We start from the raw sequence: 14,202 nt of genomic DNA on the forward strand, positions 1-14,202 counted from the left end.
CCACAACAGGCACCCTGTGAGGTAGATGAAGATATTGGATTTATATCCCGCCCTCCACTCCGAAGAGTCTCAGAGCGGCTCACAATCTCCTTTCCCTTCCTCCCCCACAACAGACACCCTGTGAGGTAGATGAAGAGATTGGATTTATATCCCACCCTCCACTCCGAAGAGTCTCAGAGCGGCTCCCAATCTCCTTTCCCTTCCTCCCCCACAACAAGCACCCTGTGAGGTGGGTGGGGCTGGAGAGGGCTCTCACAGCAGCTGCCCTTTCAAGGACAACCTCTGCCAGGGCTATGGCTGACCGAAGGCCATTCCAGCAGGTGCAAGTGGGGGAGTGGGGAATCAAACCCGGTTCTCTCAGATAAGAGTCCGCACACTTAACCACAACACCAAACTGGCTCTACCAAACCAGCCCTACGTGTGGAAAGAGCGGGCAGTGAATTAGTATGCCAAATAGTTAAAATGTTTTTAGCTGATTAAAAGAATGGAATTTTGTAAGAGGTTGATGTTTGTGTTAAGAAACCAATAAACCTTAAAAATTAAAAGAAGAAGAAGAAGAATGGTCAGCTGGGGGTCGGGTAATCTTCGGCTCGGATTGGCTGGGAGGAAAAACCCCGATCAAAGGCAACAAACTTCAGAACTGGAGATTGATGGGGGGGGGGGGGCAGAGGGAATGGATTGGTGCTCTTGGCTTGGCAGAGGCTGGCTCCTTTTGTTCATTACTGAATTCCAGCCTGTGGGAAGTGATCCCTTGCTGGAAAGGAGACAGGACTGCCCAAAGGCAGGCTTTGGAAATTGACCCGAATTCTCCCTGCCTCTTTGCGAAGATTTTTGCTCCCATGGATGTTAGCTTGGACTTTTTGTTGTTGTTCAGCCGAGTATGACTCTTTGCGAACCCCTGGACCAAGTCACGCCAGGCCCTCCTGTCTTCCACCATCCTCCGAAGTCTGATCAAATTCGCGTTTGTTATGTCATCAGTAACGCTGTCCAGCAATCTCATCTTTTGCCGTCCCCTTCTTCTTTGGCCTTCTGTCTTTCCCAGCATCAGGATTTCTCCAGGGAGTGCTCCCTTCTCATTGGGTGGCCAAAGTATTTGAGCTTCAGCTTCAGCATCTGACCTTCCAGGGAACAGTCTCGGTTGATTTCCCTTAGGACTGACCGATTGGATCTTCTTGCAGTCCAAAGAACCCTCAAGATTCTTCTCCAGTGAAGGCTCCCTTCTCATTGGGTGGCCAAAGTATTTGAGCTTCAGCTTCAGCATCTGACCTTCCAGGGAACAGTCTCGGTTGATTTCCCTTAGGACTGACTGATTGGATCTTCTTGCAGTCCAAGGGACTCTCAAGGTTCTTCTCCAGTGAGGGCTCCCTTCTCATTGGGTGGCCAAAGTATTTGAGCTTCAGCTTCAGCATCTGACCTTCCAGGGAACAGTCTGGGTTGATTTCCCTTAGGACTGACTGACTGGATCTTCTTGCAGTCCAAGGGACTCTCAAGAGTCTTCTCCAGCACCACAGCTCAAAATATCTATTCTTCTGCGCTCAGCCTTCCTTATGGTCCAGTTCTCACAGTCATACCTTACTACAAGGAATACCATCGCTTTGACTATATGTACTTTTGTTAGCTTGAACTACAGATGCATATAAAGAAACAAGCAAAAATGTATTTAGTGGCATCTCTGTGCAGGAGGGGAGGGGGAGGTAAGAATGTTCTCTCTTTGCCTCTTTCAGTGATCTTCAGACTTGAGAAATAAAAAAGACTCCTTTAGGAATTGGAAGGAGGGTCTTATAACCAAGGATGAATATGAACAAATTACCGGTGCTTGTAGAGAAAAAGTTAGGAAAGCTAAAACTCAGTATGAGCTTAGGCTGGCCAAAGATGCTAAAAACAACAAAAAAGGGTTATTTTCTTATGTTCAGAATAAGAAAAAGAGCAAGGATATGGTAGGCCCATTGCGAGGGCAAGAAAGTGACATTTTAACGGGTAATGAAGGGGGGGGGAACTGCTCAGTTCCTACTTTTCCTCAATCTTCTCTTCTGAGGGGAACGGTGCTCAGCATGGCAAAAACAGAACATATAAGGAGGGTATGAAGTTCCAACCTAGGATCAGCATAGGGGTAGTCCATAAACACCTAGCTTCTTTAAATGAAACTAAGTCCTCAGGGCCAGATGAATTGCATCCAAGGGTTCTAAAAGAGCTTGCGGATGTAATTTCTGAGCCTCTGGCTATTAGTTTTGAAAATTCTTGGAGAACAGGAGAGGTGCCAAAAGATTGGAGGCGGGCGAATGTTGTCCCCATCTTCAAGAAGGGGGAAAAAGAGGACCCAGGTAACTACCGACCCGTCAGCTTGATGTCTATACCTGGAAAAGTTTTAGAACAAATCATCAAACAGTCGGTCCTGGAACACTTAGAAAGAATTAATGTAATTATTAAGAGCCAGCGTGGTTTTCTCAAGAACAAGTCATGACAGACTAACCTGATCTCTTTTTTTGAGAAAGTGACTACCTTGCTGGATCAGGAGAATGCTGTAGACACTGTTTAACTTGATTTCAGTAAGGCTTTTGATAAGGCTCCACATACTATCCTTGTTGACAAGTTGGCAAAATGTGGTTTTGATCCTGTTACCGTTAGGTGGATCTATAACTTGTTGACAGATCGCACCCAAAGAGTGCTTGTGAATTGTTCCTCATCCTCTTGGAGAACAGTGACAAGTGGAGTGCCTCAGGTATCTATCCTGGGACCTGATTTGTTCAACATCTTTATCAATGATTTGGATGAAGGAATAGAGGAAATGCTTATTAAATTTGCAGATGATACTAAATTGGGAGGGGTTGCAAACACAGAAGACAGAAAGAGGATACAGGATGACCTTGACAGGCTGGAAAACTGGGCTAAAATCAATAAAATGAATTTTAACAGGGATAAATGTAAAGTTCTGCATTTAGGTAGGAAAAATCCAATGCATGGTTATAGAATGGGGGAGACTTGTCTTAGCAGTAGTCTGTGCGAAAAGGATCTAGGGGTCTTAGTGGATCATACGCTGAACATGAGTCAACGGTGTGATGTGGTGGCTAAAAAGGCAAATGCAATTTTGGGCTGTATCAACAGAAGTATAGTGTCCTTTTCACGTGATGTGATGGTATCGCTTTACTCTGCTCTGGCAAGACCTCACCTGGAGTCTTGTGTTCAGTTTTGGGAACCACATTTTAAGAAGGATATAGACAAGCTGGAAGGGGTCCAGAGGGGGGCGGCAAATATGGTGAGATGTCTGGAGACCAAGTCCTATGAGGAAAGGTTGAAGGAGCTGGGCATGTTTAGCCTGGAGAGGAGGCAGCTCAACATGAGGAAGAACTTCCTGACCGTTAGAGCGATTCCTCAGTGGAACAGACTTCCTCGGGAGGTGGTAAGCTCTCCTTCCTTGGAGGTTTTGAAACAGAGGCTAGATGGCCATCTGACAGCAATGAAGATCCTGTGAATTTACGGGGAGGTGTTTGTGAGTTTCCTGCATTGTGCAGGGGGTTGGACTAGATAACCCTAGAGGTCCCTTCCAATTCTATGATTCTGTGATTCAGCCAGTGTGTCGGGAGGCTGCGGTTTAAATGAAATCTTAATGATGGATTTTATCTTCTCTAAATTTGGTTTTTAATACATGTTTGTAGCTGCTTTGGGAACTCTGTTTATTGACTCACCGGGTAAAAAAGATTTGTTAAGTAGGAGCATTCAGATTTATATACGGATGTTTGTCCTGAGGAAAGATTTCTCTTCAGGCAGTCGAAGCAGGCCGGGACAGATCCACCCTGGCCCCAGCTTTCCAGCATGCTGCCTTTGAGACCCTCCCTCAGCGAGGGGCTAAGAAGGCATGCCAAAGAGGAGCCCCCCCCCTCAGACTGAGAGGAGGGAAGGGTTCCCGTGAGGAGAAATGGAAGTTGGATTTTAGCCACTGTTTGACAGAGTGTTGGACTGGATGGGTCACTGGCCTGATCCAACATGGCTTCTCTTTTGTTCTTATGTCTGGGGCAGCGATGCTCTGTGTTCTTGGTGGTTGGGGGGGGGGGGTGGAATAGTGGGAGGGCTTCTAGTGTCCTGCCCCTACTGGTGGACCTCCTGATGGCACCTTGGTTTTTTGGCCGCTGTGTGACACAGAGTGTTGGACTGGATGGGCCACTGGCCTGATCCAGCAGGGTTTCTCTTATGTTCTTCTGTCCGAGGCAGTGATGCTCTGTATTCTTGGTGCTTTGGAGGGGCAACAGTGGGAGGGCATCTAGTGTCCTGGCCTACTGATGGACCTCCTGGTGGTACCTGTTTGTTTGTTTGCTATTGGACTTCCCTATGAGGAAAAGTTGAAGAGCCAGGGATTTTTCCGTTTATAAAAGAGACGACGAAGGCAGCAGGCATGGTAGAGGCTTATCAAATGATGCACAGGGTGGAAAGAGTTGGCGGGGGGGGGGGGGATATGCTAATAAGTTACGCCAATTTGCATCGCCACCTGTTTTTCTACAAAACGACCCCTGTGCACGACTACACCCTCAGTTCAGTGATGGGGTAAGGGGAAAGGGGTTTAACCTATCAAGGCCGTGCTGGGTTTCGAGGGTCGAAGGCAGGCTTCTCTCTGTGCTTTTAGGAGGTTTGAAGGAAGCAGTAGAGTTGCCTTGTGCAAAATGGTTCACAAACTTACCTGGAGAAATTGTTACAGCGTAAACTGCCGTATATGACTTATTGTAGTAGGGTTCTATTAAGTAATTTCTGGCTTCCGGGGTTGGATCATGGAGACTTGAGATGCTTCTCCAAGAGGAGCGGAATGTAGCCTTTTGTTTTTTGCAGAGAAGGCGACTTCAACGCGGGCTGCCTACTTTTCTCAGATAGGGGAAAGGCCAAGACGTGCTCTAGAAATTCCGAGGGGGTTTGCTTTGGCTGACAAGGAACCCCAAGGGGGCTCCTTTGAAGAATCCCCGTTGAAGGATTGCACTCCAACGTCTACAGAGGGCTCCGTGGTCATTAAGTTGACTTAAAATCTACAGGATCCAAGCTTTCTTGGGACTATTCTAATCTATATCTATTTACTTCTGGAAAGGACGGTGTTGAGAAGGGTCTACTCGGTGGCAAGGTAGGAAGATTGCTATCTATCATTCCGGGACTAATATAAGCTTCGTATGAAATAAGGATAAAAATTTGGACTCAATTATAAAAGTATAAAGTATTAAGTAATTTCTGTGCTGTTTAACGCGTCGTGTGGATACTTGCTCCCAGGGTTCTAATGCATTGGCTATTAAATGCCCCACTTTTTCTATTGCACTAACTCACTCTGTGTAATCTACTTTGAGACTCTTGAGGAAGCTGGAATAGAAATAGGGTTGCCAGCTCCGGGTTGGGAAATATCTGGAGATTTTGGGGGTGGAGGCTGAGGAGTGCAGGGTTTGGGGAAGGACCGGACTTCCATGGGTTATAATGCCATAGAATCCACCATCCAGAGTGGCCATGTTTCTCCAGGTGAACTGGCCTCCAGGTCAACCGATCACTATTGCCTAGAGATCAGTTGTAATAGCGGGAGACCTTCAGCTATGACTTGGTGGTTGGCAATCCTTAACTATAAACGATGCAAATTTGTATTTACTAAAAAGACCAATGTGATTTGGGGCTGTATTGACAGAAGTATAGAGCCCACATCATGTCGAGTTATGGTATCGCTTTATTAGACTTCACCTGTAGTACTGTGTTGAATTTGGGGCACTGCAATTTAAGGAGGATATAGACAAACTTGGAACGTGTCCAGAGGAGGGCAGTGAAGATGGTGAGGGGTCTGGAGATCAAGTCCTATGAAGAAAGGTTGAAGGAGCTGGGGATGTTTAGCCTGGAGAGGAGATGACTGAGAGGTGATAGGATCACCATCTTCAAGTACTTAAAGGGCTGTTATATAGAGGATGGTGCAGTATTGTTTTCTGTTGCTCCTGAAGGGCAGACCAGAACCAACAGGTTGAAATTAAATCCAAAGAGTTTTCAGCTCAACATTAGGAAGAACTTCCTGACCGATAGAGCGGTTCCTCAGTGGAACAGGCTTCCTCCTTGGGAGGTGTGGTGGGCTCTCCTTCCTTGGAGGTTTTTAAACAGAGGCTAGAGGGCCCTCTGACAGCAATGAAGATCCTGTGAATTTAGGGGGAGGTATCTGTGAGTTTAGAGCGGTTCCTCAGTGGAAGAGGCTTCCTCGGGAGGTGGTGGGCTCTCCTTCCTTGGAGGTTTTTCAACAGAGGCTAGAAGGCCATCTGACAGCAATGAGGATCCTGTGAATTTAGGGGGAGGTACTTGTGAGTTTAGAGTGGTTCCTCAGTGGAACAGGCTTCCTCCTCGGGAGGTGGTGGGCTCTCCTCCCTTGGAGGTTTTTCAACAGAGGCTAGATGGCCATCTGACAGCAATGAGGATCCTGTGAACTTAAACTGGAGGGGTTTTTGTCATCTTCTGAGCAGGGATCCCTGGGGTGCCTGTAGGAAGGAGATATTTTTGAATTTCCTGCATTGTGTAGGGGGTTGGACTAGACAACCGCGGAGATACCTTCCAACTCTGATTCTATTAGTCTCAATAAAATGAATGATTTAAAGAGGGAAAGATGCATCCTTTGAAAGCCTTTCTTTTTTGCCTTTTAAAGGCCTCCTAACAGGGTCCCGTCCAGTTATACATCTACATGTTAACGCCACAGTGATTTCGTAAAAAGGTTTAACTTGCAACAGGACACTTTTGCTGCATTCGGACACAGCAACGAACAGTTGTTTCGAGTGTGACTTTGAAAAGGCTGGGAATCATTCTCATTCTGTGTCCCCTTGGTGCCCAGCTCTGCAATTCATCTTCATTTGTGGCAACTGCAAATTGGTGTTCCACCCCAATGGAAAAGTGCGGGTAGCATCGCAGCAATATTTCCCACTAACAAGAGAGAGGGTGATTTTGCCAAATGTCTCTAGTCCGCTGTATCCCCAGCAGCAGCATTTCAAGAAGATCTGTTCCATTAGCAGAGGTAATCCTTGCGATCTGGTCCTGGGTTTTGTTGGGGAGAGCCTGTGGCTCAGTGGTAGAGCATCTGCTTGGCATGCGCAAGGTCCTATGTTCAGTCCCTGGCATCTCCAGTTGAAAGGAACGTGTACTAAGGTGACGGGAAAGACTTTTCTCGCCTGAGACTCTGGAGAGCTGCTGCCAGTCTGAGTAGACAATACTGACTGATGGACCAGCAGTCTGATTCAGTATCAGCCAGGTTCATGCAGTATGTGTGTTCTTCTGCTTGGGAGGAGCCATGGCTCAGTCGTAGAGCCTCTGCTTGGTATGCAGAAGGCCACGGGTTCAATCCTCAGTGTCCCCAGTTAAAAGGACCAGGCAGGAGGTGATGGGAAAGACCTCGGCCTGAGACCTTGGGGAGCAGCTGCCAGTCTGAGTAGACAATACTAACCTTGATGGACCGAGGGTCTCAGTCAGTATAAGGTAGTTTCAGGGTTTCTCTGGGCGCCAAACCAGTCTGGTAGGCAAGGGAAGGCAGTGCCATTTGTAATCAAATTGACGCAGCCAACCATAGGACAGTGTTTGCACCTTTAAGATCAACAAAGTGTATTTTGCCGCAGTTTTAGGAGTTACACAGTTTTAGAAGTGGGGAGGGATGGGTGGCTCAGTGGCAGAGCATCAGCTTGGTAAGGAGAAGGTCCCAGGTTCAATCCCCAGCATATCTCCAACTAAAAAAGGTCCAGGCAAAGAGGTGTGAGAATCCTCAGCTTGAGACCCTGGAGAGCCACTGCCAGTCTGAGTAGACAAGGCTGACTTTGAGGGACCAAAGAGGGTCTGATTCAGTAGAAGGCAGCTTCATAAGTGTTAGGGAGGGACAGTGGCTCAGTGGTAGAACATTTGCTTCGTAAGCAGAAGGTCCCAGGTTCAATCCCCGGCATCTCCAAATAAAAAGGGTCCAGGCAAGTAGGTGTGAAAAACCTCAATTTGAGACCCTGGAAAGCCATGAATGGGGCTGTGGCTCAGTGGCAGAGCATCTGCTGGGTAAGCAGAAGGTCCCAGGTTCAATCCCTGGCATCTCCAACTAAAAAGGGTTCAGGCAAGTAGGTATGAAAAACCTCAGCTTGAGACCCTGGAGAGCCACTGCCAGCCTGAGTAGACAAGACTGACTTCGATGGACCAAGAGTCTCATTCTGTCTAAGGCAGCTTCATATGTCCATATATGTTGGGGAGGGACGGTGGCTCAGTGGTAGAGCATCTGCTTGGTAAGCAGAAGGTCCCAGGTTGACTCCCCGGCATCTGCAACTCAAAAGGGTCCAGGCAAGTAGGCGTGAAAAACCTCAGCTTGAGACCCTGGAGAGCCATGAATGGGGCTGTGGTTCAGTGGTAGAGCATCTGCTGGGTAAGCAGAAGGTCCCAGGTTCAATCCCCAGCATCTCCAACTAAAAAGGGTCCAGGCAAGTAGGTGTGAAAAACCTCAGCTTGAGGCCCTGGAGAGCCATGAATGCGGCTGTGGCTCAGTGGTAGAGCATCTGCTGGGTAAGCAGAAGGTCCCAGGTTCAATCCCCGGCATCTCCAACTAAAAGGCAAATAGGTGTGAGAAACCTCAGCTTGAGACCCTGGAGAGCCACTGCCAGTCTGAGTAGACAAGACTGACTTTGATGGACCAAGGGTCTCATTCAGTATAAGGCAGCTTCATATGTCCACATATGTTGCGGAGGGACGGTGGCTCAGTGGCAGAGGATCTGCTTGGTAAGCAGAAGGTCCCAGATTCACTCCCCAACATCTCCAACTCAAAAGGCTCCAGGCAAGTAGGCGTGAAAAACCTCAGCTTGAGACCCTGGAGAGCCATGAATGGGGATGTAGCTAGTGGTAGAGCATCTGCTTGGTAAGCAGAAGGTCCCATGTTCAATCCCCAGCATCTCCAACTAAAAAGGGTCCAGGCAAGTAGGTGTGAAAAAGCTCAGGTTGAGACCCTGGAGAACCATGAATGGGGCTGTGGCTCAATGATAGAGCATCTGCTTGGTAAGCAGAAGGTCCCAGGTTCAATCCCTGGCATCTACAACTAAAAGGGTCCAGGCAAATAGGTGTGAAAAACCTCAGCTGGAGACCCTGGAGAGCCATGAATGGGGCTGTGGCTCAGTGGTAGAGCATCTGCTTGGTAAGCAGAAGGCCCCAGGTTCAATCCCCGGCATCTCCAACTACAAAGGGCCCAGGCAAGTAGGCGTGAAAAACCTCAGCTTGAGACCCTGGAGAGCCATGAATAGGGCTGTGGCTCAGTGATAGAGCATCTGCTTGGTAAGCAGAAGGTCTCAGGTTCAATCCCTGGCATCTCCAACTAAAAAGGGTCCAGGCAAGTAGGCGTGAAAAACCTCAGCTTGAGACCCTGGAGAGCCATGAATGGGGCTGTGGCTCAGTGGCAAAGCATCTGCTCGGTAAGCAGAAAGGTCCCAGGTTCAGTCTCCGGCATCTCCAGCTAAAAAGGGTTCAGGCAAATAAGTGTGAAAAACCTCCGCTTGAGACCCTGCAGAGCCTCTGCCAGTCTGAGTAGACAAGACTGACTTTGATGGACCCAAGGTCTGATTCAGTAGGAGGCAGCTTCCTATGTTCACATACCTGAGATGCACATGGCGGCAGGTGTGGGAAGGGAAGGGGTCTCCAAGGCCACATCCTGCTGTGACTAACTAATGTTGTGTCTGGGTGTGTTCCATGAAGACAGGCTTGCCATGGGAAAGAGATGCCTGCTGCCCACATGCTTTGGTTGCGGTTGCCTCCCATTGGCTGCATGCTGGCCTGCCTTTCGCCCACTCTGGCCCCCTGTGCTCCCTGCAGCTGGCACAAAGGGCGTCTGCCAAGCCGGCTCAGGGTTCGTGGATGGTACACTGTGCTCCCAAATGATTTCTGATTAACCAAGAGGCCAGCAGCTCAAGTTGCGGCTTGTTACTCCAAAGCAAACTGTGCGATTCCCCACTCCCTCTTGGCCCCCTAGCTCCTTGCCAGCTGCCCCCCAACATCATTGTTCTTGTTCGGTCGCACAATTGAGTCCGACTCTTTGCGACCCCCTGGACAAAGTCACGCCAGGCCCCCCTATCTTCTACCATCCTCCGAAGACTGCTCATCAGTTATATCAGTAACGCTGTCCAGCCATCTCCTCTTTCACCGTCCCCTTCTTCTTTGGCCTTCTGTCTTTCCCAGCATCAGGGTCTTCTCCAGGGAGTGCTCCCTTCTCGTTTGGTGGCCAAAGTATTTGAGCTTCAGCTTCAGCATCTGACCTTCCAGGGAGCAGTCTGGGTTGGTCTCCCTTAGGACTGACTGATTGGATCTCCTTGCAGTCCAAGGGACTCTCAAGAGTCTTCTCCAGTGAGTGCTCCCTTCTCATTTGGTGGCCAAAGGATTTGAGCTTCAGCTTCAGCATCTGACCTTCCAGGGAACAGTCTGGGTTGGTCTCCCTTAGGACTGACTGATTGGATCTCCTTGCAGTCCAATGGACTCTCAAGAGTCTTCTCCAGTGAGTGCTCCCTTCTCATTTGGTGGCCAAAGGATTTGAGCTTCAGCTTCAGCATCTGACCTTCCAGGGAACAGTCTGGGTTGATTTCCCTTAGGACTGACTGATTGGATCTTCTTGCAGTCCAAGGGACTCTCAAGATTCTTCTCCAGCACCACAGCTCAAAAGCATCTATTCTTCTGCGCTCGGCCTTCCTTATGGTCCAGCTCTCTCAGCCATACATGACTACTGGGAATACCATCGCTTTGACTATGCAGACTTTTGTTGGCAGGGTGATGTCTCTACTTTTTATTCTCCTGCCCAGGTTCGCCATAGCTGTCCTCCCAAGGAGCAAACGTCTTTTAATTTCATGGCTACAGTCACCATCTGCAACCATCTAACACCATTAATGCAGGATTATTAGTGAGGAAAGAGAGCGAAGACCCCTGGCTGGTTTGCCCAGCTTTCTTGTAATCCTCCAGGCCTCTTCCCACTGTCCTCTTGACAGCCGGCACTTAAATCAGATGAAAGGTGCCCTTTCAAGAGTGCAGCACAGCTGACCCCGGGGGTAAAGCTTTCTGAAGCACATATCAGCATGACGTCTTTTCTCTGGGGCTTAAAGCTGACAGGGTCTCCGAAAGAGGCTGGGGCTGGTGGCCTAGGAGGACCGTTGTAGGGGACTCCTGGGGGATAAGAAGTCTGACTCCTCTGGTGTTTCCTCACCCCACCATGGCCTTTTATCTTGAAGAGATGAAATGACAGGATGCGTGCGGATGGGGTTTCATGTTCTCAGGTGCCCTCCGCCCCCCACAGTGGTGATGGAGAGGAGTGTGAGAAAGGGGAGCAGCAAGTTCTGGACAGATTTTTGACTGCTCATCTCATGTGTCCCCTCCCCACATAGCAGTTCTCAGTGGTGAGGGTGCCCCATAGTGGCAGCAGCTGCCGCCATGCAAGAAACAGGGTTGCCAGCTTCCAGGTGGGGCCTGGAGATCTGGAATTATAACTGACCTCCAAACTACAGAGATCAGCTCCTGCTGGAGAAAATGGCGCCATTGACAGCAAGTTTGATGTGAAGTATGCAGACTCTTATCTGGGAGAACCAGGTTTGATTCCCCAGTCCTCCACTTGCAACTGCTGGAATGGCCTTGGGTCAGCTATAGGTCTCATAGGAGCTGTCCTATGAGGGGCGGGGTATAAATCTGCAATTCTTCTTCTCCTCCTCCTTGAAAGGACAGCTTCTGTGAGAGCTCTCTCAGGCCCACCTGCCTCATGGGGTGTCTGTTGTGAGGGAAGAAGATAAAGGAGATCGTGGCCACTCTAAGACTCTAATTCAGAAAGAAGGGCAGGGTATAAATCCAATATCCTCATCATCATCATCTTCTTCAGAACATAAGAACATAAAAGAAGCCATGTTGGATCAGGCCAATGGCCCATCCAGTCCAACACTCTGTGTCACACAGTGGCCACAAAAAAACCAAGTGCCATCAGGAGGTCCACAGGTGGGGCTAGAATCCCTCCCACTGTGCCCCCCCAAGCACCAAGAATACAGAGTATCACTGCCCCAGACAGAGAGTTCTAACAATGCACTGTGGCTATTGTGGAGGTCTATGCTGTACTTAATAAAGAACTTGTTATCACTACCACCATAAGAACAAAAGAGAAGCCCTGTTGGATCAGGCCAGTGGCCCATCCAGTCCAACACTCTGTGTCACACAGTGGCCAACCCCCACCCCCCACCAAGTGCCATCAGGAGGTGGGGCTAGAAGCCCTTCCACTTTGCCCCCCCCCCAAGCATCATGAATACAGAGCATCACACAGAGAGTTCCAACAATACTCTGTGGCTAATAGCCACTGATGGACCTCTGCTCCATATTTTTATCCAATCCCCTCTTGAAGCTGTCTATGCTTGTAGCCGCCGCCACCTCCTGTGGCAGTGAATTCCATGTGTTAATCAGCCTTTGGGTGAAGAAGGACTTCTTTTTATCAGTTCTAACTCGACTGCTCAACAATTTCATTGAATGCCCCCGAGTTCTTGTATTGTGAGCAAGGGAGAAAAATGCTTCCTTCTTCTTCTTCTGAAGATGGACTGTGGCATTATATTGTGTGGAGGTCCCTCCCCATCCCAAACCCCACTTCCCCAGGATCTCCCCCTCAGATCTCTAGGTATTTTCCAACCAGGAATCGGTGACCTTAGTGCCAGTGGAGTTACAGATGTGGCTTTGCCCTTGCAGCTTCTTGGGCACTTTTGAAAGAGCGGCATCCCTGGGCAGCCAAGAGGAGAGGCCATATGAGTAGAACCTTTGGACAGAACCGCTGGTTTAGCATCCGTGTGCGAGGGAGAGGGGTTGTCTGAAGATGGTGCATTTCCACGTTTCTAACCCCCCAGATCCCTTTGGCAGCCTGTGGGACGAAGCCCTGTCTGTTTCCTTCCGCGAGGAACCGGTCTGCTGCAGTTGTCGAAGTAAAGCACCCAATTGGAACTGTGAGCCGGGAACTCTGCTGAAGAGCTGGGTTCCGATCCTGCCTCGGCTGTGAATTTTCAAGATGCTTCTTTTGACTTCATCCCTCATCTGACATGAGCCATGATACGTTAATAGTCCCAACCATGCATTTGATGAGTTTTCCAGGGAAGTCTTCATTGTAAAGGAGATGCTTGAGAGGTCCAAGAGGAGTTGTTATTGTTTTGCAAACTTGGTTGTTAATAGTAGCCAGGGCACCTAGAAACCTTAGAGAGTCACAGAATTGATTATGCATTAACCTAGGGATGCCAGTCTGCAGATGAGACCTGTGTCAAGCAAGCAGATTTCCAAGTAACCAGTCCTTGAGTTGAAACAAAGTATGGTTTATTGATAATCCATGCGCTTCTGTTGAGCCAAGTATTGGAACTGATACAGAGTAGCAGTGGAATGCATACTTAAAGGTGGCACATCAAAGGTTCTCTAAACATTGCTACAATTTCTAAACAATCCTGGATTCACATGTGAAAATTCACACAGTAACTCCTTTATCTCCTTGCGGTTCTTCCTGGGCCCAGGACTGGCCTGGGAAACTGTCCCTGGAGGCTTTATCTTCAAAGAACAAATTCCTGCATTTGTTAGTAAAAGCGAAAGAGGCGCGAAAGGGGCACCGGCTAATTCTCTACTTTGATGTGCCTCAGCTTAGTTCAGGGTTAGTAACATTTTAAGGCATGGCAGTTATATTCAGATAAACATAGACAGTCATGGAAGGATAAAACATTGCTTGACAACCTGAGGATCTACCAGAATTATAGTTTATCTCCAGACTGCAGATATCAGTTCCCCTGGAGGAAATGGATGTTTTAGATTGTGGACATTGTGCAGGGGTTTGGACTAGATGACCCTAGAGGTCCCTTCCAACTCTGTGATTCTAGGATTCTAGTTTGGCATCTGACAGCAATGAGGATCCTGTGAATTTAGGGGGAGGCGTTTGTGAGTTTCCTGCATTGTGCAGGTGGTTGGACTAGATGACCCTAGAAGTCCCTTCCAACTCTATGATTCTATGAACTTCCTGACCGTTGGAGCGATTCCTCAGTGGAACAGGCTTCCTCCTTGGGAGGTGGTGGGCTCTCCTTCCTTGGAGGTTTTTAAACAGAGGCTAGATGGCCATCTGACAGCAATGCGAATTCTGTGAATTTAGGGGGAGGTGTTCGTGAGTTTCCTGCATTGTGCAGGGGGTCCCTTCCAACTCTAGAGGTCCCTTCCAACTCTATGATTCTATGACATAAGAAGAAG

At 48.6% G+C, this 14,202-nt stretch overlaps 1 protein-coding gene across 1 annotated transcript in view; it reads left to right on the forward strand.

Moving 5' to 3' along the window:
- The window catches only part of CNTFR (ciliary neurotrophic factor receptor), a 761,181-nt gene that overhangs the window by 410,830 nt on the left and 336,149 nt on the right, over nucleotides 1-14,202 (forward strand). The gene's annotated exons all lie outside the window — the stretch shown is intronic.

The sequence above is a fragment of the Heteronotia binoei genome, chromosome 4, assembly GCF_032191835.1.
Source record: "Heteronotia binoei isolate CCM8104 ecotype False Entrance Well chromosome 4, APGP_CSIRO_Hbin_v1, whole genome shotgun sequence".
Lineage (NCBI taxonomy): Eukaryota > Metazoa > Chordata > Lepidosauria > Squamata > Gekkonidae > Heteronotia > Heteronotia binoei.